Source organism: Lactuca serriola, chromosome 3 (genome assembly GCF_051521515.1).
Source record: "Lactuca serriola cultivar US96UC23 chromosome 3, Lser_US96UC23_V15, whole genome shotgun sequence".
Classification (NCBI taxonomy): Eukaryota; Viridiplantae; Streptophyta; class Magnoliopsida; order Asterales; family Asteraceae; genus Lactuca; species Lactuca serriola.
In genome coordinates, this window is record NC_136410.1 from 86,921,654 (window position 1) to 86,933,384 (window position 11,731).

Sequence of the window (11,731 nt, forward strand, 5' to 3'; positions counted from 1 at the left end):
AATAGACCCCATGGCATAGGGAATTCGACACTTCTGAAAAAGCAAGAGAACTCTGGTCGAATTCCTCCCCTCTCCTCTCTCCCAAATCATCCTCCTTGCTTTGGTGTTTGTAAGCCATTAGAGGAGTGACATTTGTGACTCTAGAAGCTCCAAGACCTCAAGATCAACAAGGAACTCAAAGGTATGATTCTAGATCTGTTTCATTGTTCTTGTTTAACCTAATTAGTAATTAGAAGTCTTGGATTCAAAGCATGTTTATTAGAAAGCCTAGATCCGAGCATTAGGGTTTTGCATGCGCACATAGGAAAGTTCTTATGGCTAAAACCCATCAATTCCATCCTGAGGATGAGTAGGCCCATCATAGAAATGTCTGGTATTCCAGCCCGAGGTTGATTAGGCCAAGCATGAGTGTTTGAGCATGTTGTTTATTGTTATCTGTTTTGTGGTGGTATTTTGGGGGAAACTCACTAAATTTCATGCTTACAATTTGATTTATGGTTTCAGGTATGTTGGAGGACAGTGACAAGGCGATGGTGTAACCGTACACATCCTAGGTTTTATGACTGAAGGGATATTTGTAAGAGTATAAATGTTGTAATATGTCGAAGTGTTAGTTAGGTTGTTACGAAGGATCTTTAGTCTTCGTAAGTAGTGTCTTCGGATGTAATGTTATTTTTACTAAGGCATTATAATGAATCGTCTTTATGTCTAGTCCTTAGTATTTTTGTTATGCTTTTGTTCTCCTATAAATAGGGGTCTGTACTAAGTGAATTGAGAGACTTTTCCCTTCATTCTTTTACAGAAAAATCCTTTGTACTCTGTAAAATCAAAAGCATAATATGAGCTGAACAAAGATTATATTTACTCTCGTGTTCATCGTTTTTCTTCTTTCTTAATTCTTACGTGAATTGATCTTAAACTTGATTACAAATCTCATCAATTGGTATCAGAGCAGGAATCCTTTCTGTGATCTTATTTTCATACGATCAAAAAGGTTTTTGAATCTACTGTTTGATTCAACAAGTTTCCGTCCTTTTTGAATTTGAAAATTTCTTCTAGATCTCAATCTAGGATTTGATTCTGCAAAAACATTTGTTAATCGAGTGTTCGTTGTATGATTTTGATTTGAATTATACAATTTGATTTCAAATTCTCAAAAGTTTTGTATCATCTTGAAGTTTTTGTCCGTACAACAATGGCGTCATTCAATCTAAATTCGATGACATCATTTTCTCATTTGCTTGGATCATCCACAAAAATTCCAATGCTTATTCCAGAATATTATGATCAGTGGGCAGATCTTATGGAAGATTACTTGAACAGATTGGATGAAGAATTATGGAAATGCATTTCAGGATAAATCAATCAACCTGCACAAGTTCAGCCAATCGGTATGTCTTCAAGCAGTTCGGAAGTTGATAATCAAACCGAACGTTTAAAACGACTGGAGAAGAAATGCATGAGGGAATTAAGAGGTACGTTGCCTCCTGTTGTGTACAATTATGTCAGAACATGCACAACAGCTAAAGAAATCTGGAACAATCTCAAAGACAAATTTCAAGGAAGTGAAAAGACGAAGATCACATCTGTGAAACAATGCCTGGTGGAACTCAAAGATTTCAGACAAAAAGAAAATTAGTCAATTGAAGCATACTATGATAGGTTCAACGAGCTAATCTATCGTTGTAATCGTTATAGTATAATAAGGTCACCAATGGAGTACAATTTGATTTTTGTAATGGGACTTCGAAAGGAGTGGAGAAGTGTAAGTATGATGGTGAAAAATCAACAGAGTTTTGATACTTCGACTTTGAATGACTTGTACAATCAACTAAAATCTCATGAAAATGAAGTTAACGAAATAGCTGAGGAAGAAATAGCAAGTCTTGGTGGTCCATTGGCTCTAGTTTCGGAGGTTTCAGAAAAAGAAAATGAAAAATCGAAGTCTGATGAAGAAGAAAGTTTTCTGATGAATTCTGATGATGAGGCTGTTGCATTTTACTCAAACAATAGAGTAAAGAAATTTTTTAAGAAATCTTTTAATCCAAAGAAGTCATCAGATTCGAAGGGTAGTTATGAGAACAAAAACAAACTGGATGAAAAGTAGAAAGAAATGAAGACAGATTCGAAGAATGAGATGGAGCAAATGAAGATGATATTGAAAGGTGATACAGGAATTAATTGCCATTATTGCTATGGAGCAAATCATTTGTCAGTGGATTGTTTGTTGAGGAAGAAGGAAGAAAAGAAAAATAAAAAAAGGATGAAGCATACTACACTGAGAAACTGGAGGAAGTAAAGAAGAAAGCAAAGAATTTGTCATTGGTGGCTCATGGAGAAACTGAATCGGATGGCACATATCAAATATGGTCTTCGGGTTCAGATGATGAAGAGATGAAAAATCCAACACATGGAGCGATGTATGCAAAGATGGTAGAGGATTCAGATGATGAACAGACTGACGAAGTGTGTGGGCAATGCTTCGTTTCGAAGTCTACTGACAGGTCTCCCATGACTACCAAGGTACGTAACATTCTTGAATCTTTTAACATTCCAGTTTCTGCATATAATTCTGAGTTATTATCTTTTGATGAAACTGTTACTTACTTTGATTCAATCGTTGTGTCTGCTAGCAATGAGGCGAAAAAGTTAAGTGATCAATTACTAGAGACAAGAAAAATGTTGGATTCAAAAGTCACTAGGATTGATTACTTAGAATTGCAAGTTTCAAATATCTTGGAGGATAGAGAAAAATTAGCAAAAGAAATAAACTTGTTGTTAGCACAAAGAAATATTTTCTGTAATTCTGCAAAAAGGTTATATGGAAAATTAACTGAGTTACATCATTCGTGTGAAATAAGTAAGGAACAACATATAAAATTACTACCATTTTTAGCTTATGATAGAGCAAAGGTTGATAGTATTTCATATGATTGTGAAAAAGAAATTTCTGATTTCAACAAAGTTCCAGATGATAGGTTTAGATATGGAATTGCTAAAGTCGAAGATTATCTTGATGCTAATGATTTAGTAAAAATTGTAAATGAGACCTTATCTAAATCAAAACAACTTCGAATTTTGAAAAAGACTGAGAATTCTACATCTAATAGTGAAACTAATATTGCTGATATTGAAGATAATTCTGATAATATTAGTGAAATTAGTGATTTAGAAGAAGTAGATTGTTCTCAGTTGTCTATCATAAATGTAGCAAATTCATTTAAAGGGAAAGAAAAATGTGAAGATTTGTTAATAAAAATTGAAACTGATAAACCCTCAACTTCGAAAGTTTGTGATATGGAGTTTGTGGAAATACATGAAAGCCAAACCGATGATAGTGACAATGAGGAAGAGAATACAAATTCGAAGTCAATTCAAAGGTCGAAAGAAATTGAAATTCCTCGAGTGGTTGTTGATCAAGTCTATTTGGATACACAAGAATTTGAGAAAATTCTTAGTGAAAAAGGTGCTCATTATCTTGAATCAAATATTGTCGTTTATCCAATAATCAAATGCACTGATGATATTGTGTTCCCAAATCAAGTCTTCGTAACAACAGGTAATGTTCAAAATATAAAGCCTGAATTCAAAAAGATGGTTGAGGAAGACAATATGCAAACGTCAAATGAAGGATTCTTTTCAAATCAAAGTACAGTTGAAAATAGGCTTACAAAGAATTCATATAAATTTCAACATCAAAAACCAAAAAGAGTATGGATTGAAAAGTCAAAAGTTGAAAAAAAAGGAAGTTGTCTGAACTGAAAATGTGTTTATAAAGCACGAAAGTGTTAAAACAATCAACAAAGCAATAAAATTAAATTCAAAAGAATTTAAAGCTCAAGTTGAAATTTTTTCAAAAGAAAATAATATTTCGAAACGTCAAGCAAGAAAAACAATTTTTTGGCAAACTGTTGAGTCATCAAAAATGAAATCAACAAATTTTTCAAAAAGAAGAAAAGTTTTTAATGAAAAATCAAAGTATCAATTTTTTGAAAAGAAAAATGCTTCGTTTTCAAATAATAAATCAAAAGTTTCAAATGGAATAAAAACAACAATACCAAGAATTTTTTTTTCAGAAAAAGGTCGGAACACAAACTTCAAAGTTTCAAATCAGAACATCTTATCATGAATCATATCTTTCAAAACCAAAAGTTGATTATGTTCCAAATTCAGCAAAATGTTATAATCCTTTGAAGAAACAAGCTGACAAAGTCTCATATGCAAAGGGAATAACAACAAAAAGAAATATTGATCATTGGTTGGAAGGAAAAGGAAAGATATACCAATCAAGTAAGTTTTCGAAAGAACAGATACATGAGGCGTATGACAAATATGCTAATCATTCAACGAATGGTAGTTCATCATCCAAAGAGTCAAATATATCAGTTAAAGTTTGGCAGCCGGTCACAAGAGCAAAAAATGAAAAATCACAAACTCAAGATGCGAAGGGTGTAATTAGTGAAAATTTGAAAATAATAAAAACTCATATATCTGACCCTTCGAATGAAAATGTTAGATTTATTGACAGTTTCAAAACCAAAGTTTGTGATTGGGTTAATGGTTGAACTTTACAAATGAATCACAAACCTAATATGAATGGACCCAACAAAGCTTGGGTACCTAAATTTTTCCAATGATTGCAGGTACTTTGTGACGAGCAATATGATAACAAGTGGTATATTGATAGCGGTTGCTCACATCACATGACTAGGAAGAAGGAAAACTTGCGTGATTTTCGAAGCTTAGAAAATGGAGGAGTGGTTAAATTTGGTAATAATCATAAATGCAAAGTCAGGGGTTATGGAAAGATAACAAATGGAAATTTCACTATCAACAGAGTTGCATTTGTTGAAGGTTTACAACACAATTTGATAAGTGTTTCATAACTTGTTGTGGGCACTGGAAATCAAGTTCTTTTTAATGAAGAAGGAAGTGTCATTTCGAATGTCAAGACAAAGGAAGTTTTACTTAAGTCAAAAAGAAAAGGTGATATGTTTACATTGGATATTGTTCCTATTATAGGCAAACCTGCTGTGTGTTTACTTTCGAAGGCTGCTGCCGATGTTAGCTGGTTATGGCACAGGAGATTATCACATCTTAATTTTCGAAACATCAACAAACTTGTCATACAAGATCTGGTAAGAGGTTTACCCATTCTTAAATATGATAATGACAGTTTGTGTGCAGCTTGTGAAGTAGGAAAACAACACAAACAAGGTCATCCTATCACAATAGATTCGAAGATTGTTGAACCTCTTGAACTCTTGCATATTGATTTATGTGGTCCTTCAACAGTTGCTACTCTTAACAATAAAAGGTACATTTTGGTAATTGTAGATGATTTTTCAAGATTCACGTGGGTTTATTTTCTCAGGTTAAAATCCGAAGTTCCACAAATGATGATTGATTTTATCAAGAAAATGGAAGTTTCATTGAAGAAGTCAGTTCGAAAGATTAAAAGTGATCATGGAGCTGAATTCAAAAATCGTGTTTTTGATTCATTTCTGGTGGAAAAAGGAATTTCGCATAATTTTTCATCTCCTTATACACCACAACAAAATGGTGTAGTTGAGAGAAGAAATCGATCATTATGTGAAGCTGCAAGAACAATGTTGGCTTATTCGAATTTACCTCAATATCTTTGGGCTGAAGCTGTTTCAACTGCTTGTTTTACTCAAAATCGATCATTCATTCATAGACGGTTTAATGTTACTCCTTATGAAATCATCAATAATCGAAAACCTAATGTCAAATTTTTCCATGTTTTTGGATGCAGGTGTTTCATAATGAATCTTAAGGATAATCTTTCGAAGTTTCAAACAAAAGCAGATGAAGGAATTTTCTTGGGATATTCACACAATTCAGTTGCTTATAGAGTGTTAAATAAGCGAACTCGCAAAGTGGAAGAAACTTTTAATTTGACATTTGATGATCATTACATTAAAATGTCTAATCATAAATTTGCGAATTATCCTATTTTGCAAAATTCTTCAAATTTAGACGATTCAATTGAAATGGATGATGCTAATTATGATTCGATTTTTGGTATTTCAGATCAAACAATTGATGTAGAAAGAAATGCAATAGATAATCAAACATCAGAAAATTCGAAGCATAACAATGATTCAATTTTGAATTTGAATCTAAACACCAATGAACAAGCTGATGATCCAGTGGAGGGGGAGCAATTGGATTCAAATACTTTTGTTGAGGGGGAGCGTTATAGTGAAAGAGATAACATGTCAACAAATGTTAATGTCGAAGAGGAGCAAATTCTTGAAGAAGAGCCGATCAGTGAACCAAAGCAAAATATCGCAACGGATTCAATCATCGAGGGGGAGCATATACTAGAGAATGATCCAATTCTTGAAGAAGAACATTTTGATGATGCAGATGATTCAATTTCCATAAATGGATCAGAAACAGATGTTATGTTCGAAGATGCACTTCTGGATTTTGATCCTAATTATTCACCAATGGATAAATGGACAAGAAATCATCTAAAAGATCAAATTCTTGGTGATCCACAAACAGGTATAATGACAAGGGCACAACTTCATGCACGAAATGAGGTACTGAATAATCATCAAGAGTTATGCATGTTTAATGTTTTTATTTCCAAAATCGAACCAAAGACAGTTAAGGTTGCAATGGAACACTCTGATTGGGTTGTTGCTATGCAAGCTGAATTGTCTGAATTCGAAAGAAACAAGGTTTGGAGATTAATTCCAAAACCTGCTGATGTGTCAATTGTTGCACTCAAATGGATTTATAAAAACAAAACTGATAAAGATGGAAACATTATTCGAAATAAGGCTAGACTTGTTGTTAAAGGATATTCTTAACAAGAAGGAATTGATTACGAAGAAACATTTGCCCCTGTCGCAAGACTCGAGGCTGTTCGTATTTTTCTGGCTTTTGCAGCTCATAAAGATTTTGATGTCTATCAAATGGATGTAAAATGTGCATTCTTAAATGGAGAACTCGAAGAAACGGTATATGTTGAACAACCTCCAGGTTTTATAAACACAGAACATCCTGATCATGTTTATATTTTAGATAAAGCTGTATATGGGTTAAAACAAGCACCAAGAGCATGGTATGCAACTCTAACATCATTTTTGAAACAATCTAAATTTAAACAAGGCTCAGTTGATCCTACTTTATTTCGAAAGAAAATTGGAAATCATCTGATGCTTGTTCAAATTTATGTTGATGATATAATTTTTGGCTCAACTAACCCTACTTTATCTAAAGAATTCGAAGATCTGATGAAAAGCAAATTTGAAATGAGTATGATGGGAAAAATTAATAACTTTTTGGGTTTGAATATTCGTCAAAACAGGGAAGGCATCTTCATTAATCAGGAGAAATATACGAAGAATTTGTTGGAAAAGTTTGGAATGACGAATAGCATAAGGTTACGAATACCAATGGCAACGGGCATAAAGCTAACTTCTTCGTTAGATAAATTTGCTGTTGATATTACTTTATATCGAAGCATGATTGGGTCTTTATTGTATTTAACTGCAAGTAGACCTGATATTATGTATTCTTTTTGTAATTGTGCAAGGTATCAATCAAATCCACGAGAACCACATCTGACTGCAGTAAAGAATATTTTCCGATATTTGAAAGGCACTACTTCGTTAGGATTGTGGTATCCTTCGAAAACAGGGTTCTTTGTACAAGCTTATTCAGATGTGGATCTTGGAGGTTGCGGTCTTGATCGTAAAAGCACAACTGGTGGGTGTCAATTGCTAGATGGAAAGTTGGTTAGTTGGCAATCGAAGAAGCAAACACGTGTTTCAATATCAACCGTTGAAGCTGAATATGTTGCTGCAGCTGCGTGTACATCACAAATAATATGGATTCAAAGTCAATTAAGAGATTATGCAATTAATATGAAAAAGATTCCTTTATATTGTGATTCACAAAGTGCAATAAGAATTTGTCATAATCCTGTGCAGCATTCGAAGACTAAGCACATTGCTCTTCGATATCATTTCATCAAAGATCATGTTGAAGAAGGAAATATTGAAGTTCATTTTGTAAAAACAACGGAACAATTGGCAGATATTTTTATAAAGGCTTTGGATGAAAAATCGTTTCTTCGTATCCTAGAAGGATTGGGAATGATTAATGGAAATTCACTTCAAACGGATAAAAGCGAAGAGTGATGGTTCTGAATCATTTGGTGTATAGAAGGAAAGGGTAATTCAGTGTTTAGAGGTTATTGTTCATGGTCAACGCTTCGAACGCTTCGCATTCGGAAGATTTATTTCTTGTTGAAATAACAAAATCAGCGATTACTGTTCAAGTCAACGGTTCGAATGCTTCATATTTGTACACATCTCAACTAAGGTTAGATTTTTAGTTTGTTTATTTTTTTTGAAAAACCTGAAAAATCAAAAATATTTTCTTTTATTGAAAAATTCAAAAACCCAAAAAGATTTTGTTTTAGTTTGTCTTTAATTTTCTTTTTTTAAAAATTTCAAAAATACCAAAAATATTTTTTATTTTTTCGGTTTTAACATGTGTGTTGTGAGTTTTCTCAAGTATCAAATACGAAGGATTCATGCATCTGGTTTCGAACAAAAGGTATGATCTTGACACATTTTGGATTAGTTAGGATGTCCCTAGAAGCATGCTGCTGCATGTTGTCTCAAGCCTCGTATGATTCTATGTATGGGAAATGAAAGCCTTGATGAAATTATCTCATGAAAATTTCTTCCCAACAAGGCTTGTATTTGCATAAATCAACAAGAGCTACCTTACTCTTCTCAAATGAGTTAAGAGTTTTCTGTTTTGTCCATTATAACAGAGGTACCCTTCGAAGCAATTTGTCCTTGAGGTCTTTGATCAAACCAATCAAAACCTAGACAAATCCCAAATCTGTGTTTATGATCTAATATCATGAGACCGTGATAGAAGTGAAACCCAAAATATCATAAACCTTAAGGAATTGACGGGGAACCATTTTCCAGATCTTACGAAGCTTTTGCTTCAGTACCTTTTATACTCCAAATCCTATTCATTTCTTTTGAGTGATCTTAATCAAACATTCGAAAACTACGATGTTTGTTCCCAACAAGATTCAGCATAATTGTTTTTATGAATATGATTTCCGTGTGAGTATATTTTCAAAATTCTAGTTACTTTGAATATTATTCGCAACCAAGTTGTCACTAACTACATTGGTTATACAACTAATTTTGTTTACAATTTCTCACCTTATTTTAAGGTTGATATGTAACGAAATTTTCGAAGCCACCCATTTGACCTATAAAAGAAACCCTTCGAAACTTCTCTACAAGTTATCGATTGTAATTCACGGGAAACCAAACAAGCTGTTAATTATCTCTCTTGATAATTTTCGAAGATATCTTTGCCTGGGATAAAATTGTTTTTATGTCAAAAGAAATTGTTGACATCACAAGTTTTCAAAATTGTTTTCTTTGTTTCTCATCTAATTTCTTTTGGAACACAACACACACGAAATCCTTGAGGTTTGAGTAACACCAACTTAAACTGACGATTTCGAAAATCTGGCAAATGACTTCGCTTTTTAAACCTCAAAGTGAAAGAGCCTAACCTCTATTCTGAAGGTATCTGACGGTTACAATTCTTTTGGGGAAGATCAAACAGTCTTATCTCTTGATGACACATGGTGTATGATAAGCGTGTAAGGCGTGTTGACAGTTACGATTGTTAATTTTTGATGAGTGCATTCCGTTTTTTAAGGTGCCATGTCAGCAAGCATTTATTGTATCCCGCTTTAAATTCAAAATTCTAGGGTTACATATAAAAGGGCAAATCAGAACTCAATAACACTTTACGCGATCAAACTCTCTGAAACACAAAATTCTCTTTGAAATTTATCTTCTTCATACGTTCTTTACTCCAATAATCTTCAATGGCGACTACTTCATCACCAACTACAGATGAAATCATCAGTGTTCCAATTCTGAAGATCCAGGGTTCCAACTACCAAGTCGAATCGGATTTATCAAAGTATCCGGAGGAACTTCACATGCTTGTGGTTGCTTTACAGAATTCAGTTCTGTCTAAAGCAATGTTTGCTTCATTTGCTGCTCCGATGTCCTGGTTATCAAAGGCAGGTTCTACTGCATCATACAACAAGGAGACTGGGTGTGTGGAATTCACAATGGTTACAGATACAAGAATTAGGGTCTCCAAGCGGTTGTTTTGCAAGATTTTGGGAATTCCGAATTCTGACCCTTATGATGAACTTACTTCTTCACAAGTGGTGTTTATGTTCAATGAAATGGGTCATCAACCTCCATTGACACGTATCAGTGACTTCAAGAAGTCAGGGTTACCAACAATCTGGAACTTTTTGTTTGGCATCTTTCTTCGATGTCTTACTGGAAGAACTGTGGGACTGGATAAAGGAAGGATGGAGGTTTATGCAATGGTAGTTGGGTTGTACTACGATTTCAAAGTTGATTATTCTGAGCAATTATGGACAGAGTTCATAACAAGTATTTCGAAGACAAGTGCTAAGCGGGGGATTTCTTGTGCAAGATATTGGAGTCTGATAGTCCAATATGTCTATCAGAAGGAGAAAATCGAAGTCCCAGATTACGAAGAGAAAGCAGTTTTCCACATGTATGGTAGTCCGAAGGAGGTACATGATGATCCGGCTATCTTTACCAAAATTGCTCGCATTCCAGATGCAATGCTCAAGAAGGTGGATCCAACTAATGATGTGTTAGTGTCATATTTGCAAACTATTGACACAACCATTGTTACTGGCATGTTACAACATGACGAGAAGAAGAAGTCGAAGAAATCCAAGAAGACAGAGGGTGAGTCTTCGGAAAAAGGGGTGAAAGCAGAACCAAAGAATCAAGAGCAAATAGCTACATCTCGAACTATTGAAGAGGTGTCTCCTGTTTTAACTTCAGTAGCTGATACACCAGTTATCGAAGCCTCTCCATCAAAAGAGACAATTCCTTCGAAGACGGGCGTTTTTCGAAGAATAAAAATCAAGAGAAAATCTCAATTGGTGAAGAAAACACAGGTTACTCATCAAGGGGTCACAGTTCGAGAAATTCCAGCTCCGGTGTCTCCATCTTCTAAGAAACGAAGGGCTGAAGATATGGCGAAATTTTTAAAGAAAACCCAACGTATCGAAGAAGTGGATCAAGTTCCTGAGACTCCCGAAGATGAAATTCCTAAAGAAGTAGAGATCCTTCGGTCTACTGAAATTTCGAAGCCTGCTGAAGTAAAGCTCATTGAACCAACGTCTTTACCTCAGATTACATCCACAACTGATTCTCCAACATTTCAATCTATTATGGATCAACCTTTCACTACTATCTTCTCAACACAATCAACTGATCCACCCAATCCATCCTTACCTGTGAATGAAACCATGGCCGTTGATGAGGAAACTGATAACGAAGGATTTGGAGGAACATTCGAAGCTCTTTCCTTTGATAAAGCTGAAGAAGATTTCCCAGACCATATGCTGATGACAATGAAGCGGTTCAAGATTTTGAATTCAAAATTGAATTCTATCTTGCAATCTCAAGCGGATGTGGGAGGTGCTGGAATCAATATCATGGAAGTTGATTCCATAATGAAGGAAATGGAAGGAAGAGTTATTTCGAAGGCATCAGGATTAATTTGTGATTCTGAAAGCCGAATTCTTGAAAAGACAGATCAACATGATAGTTCTACAGAGAATCGACTAAATTCTCTA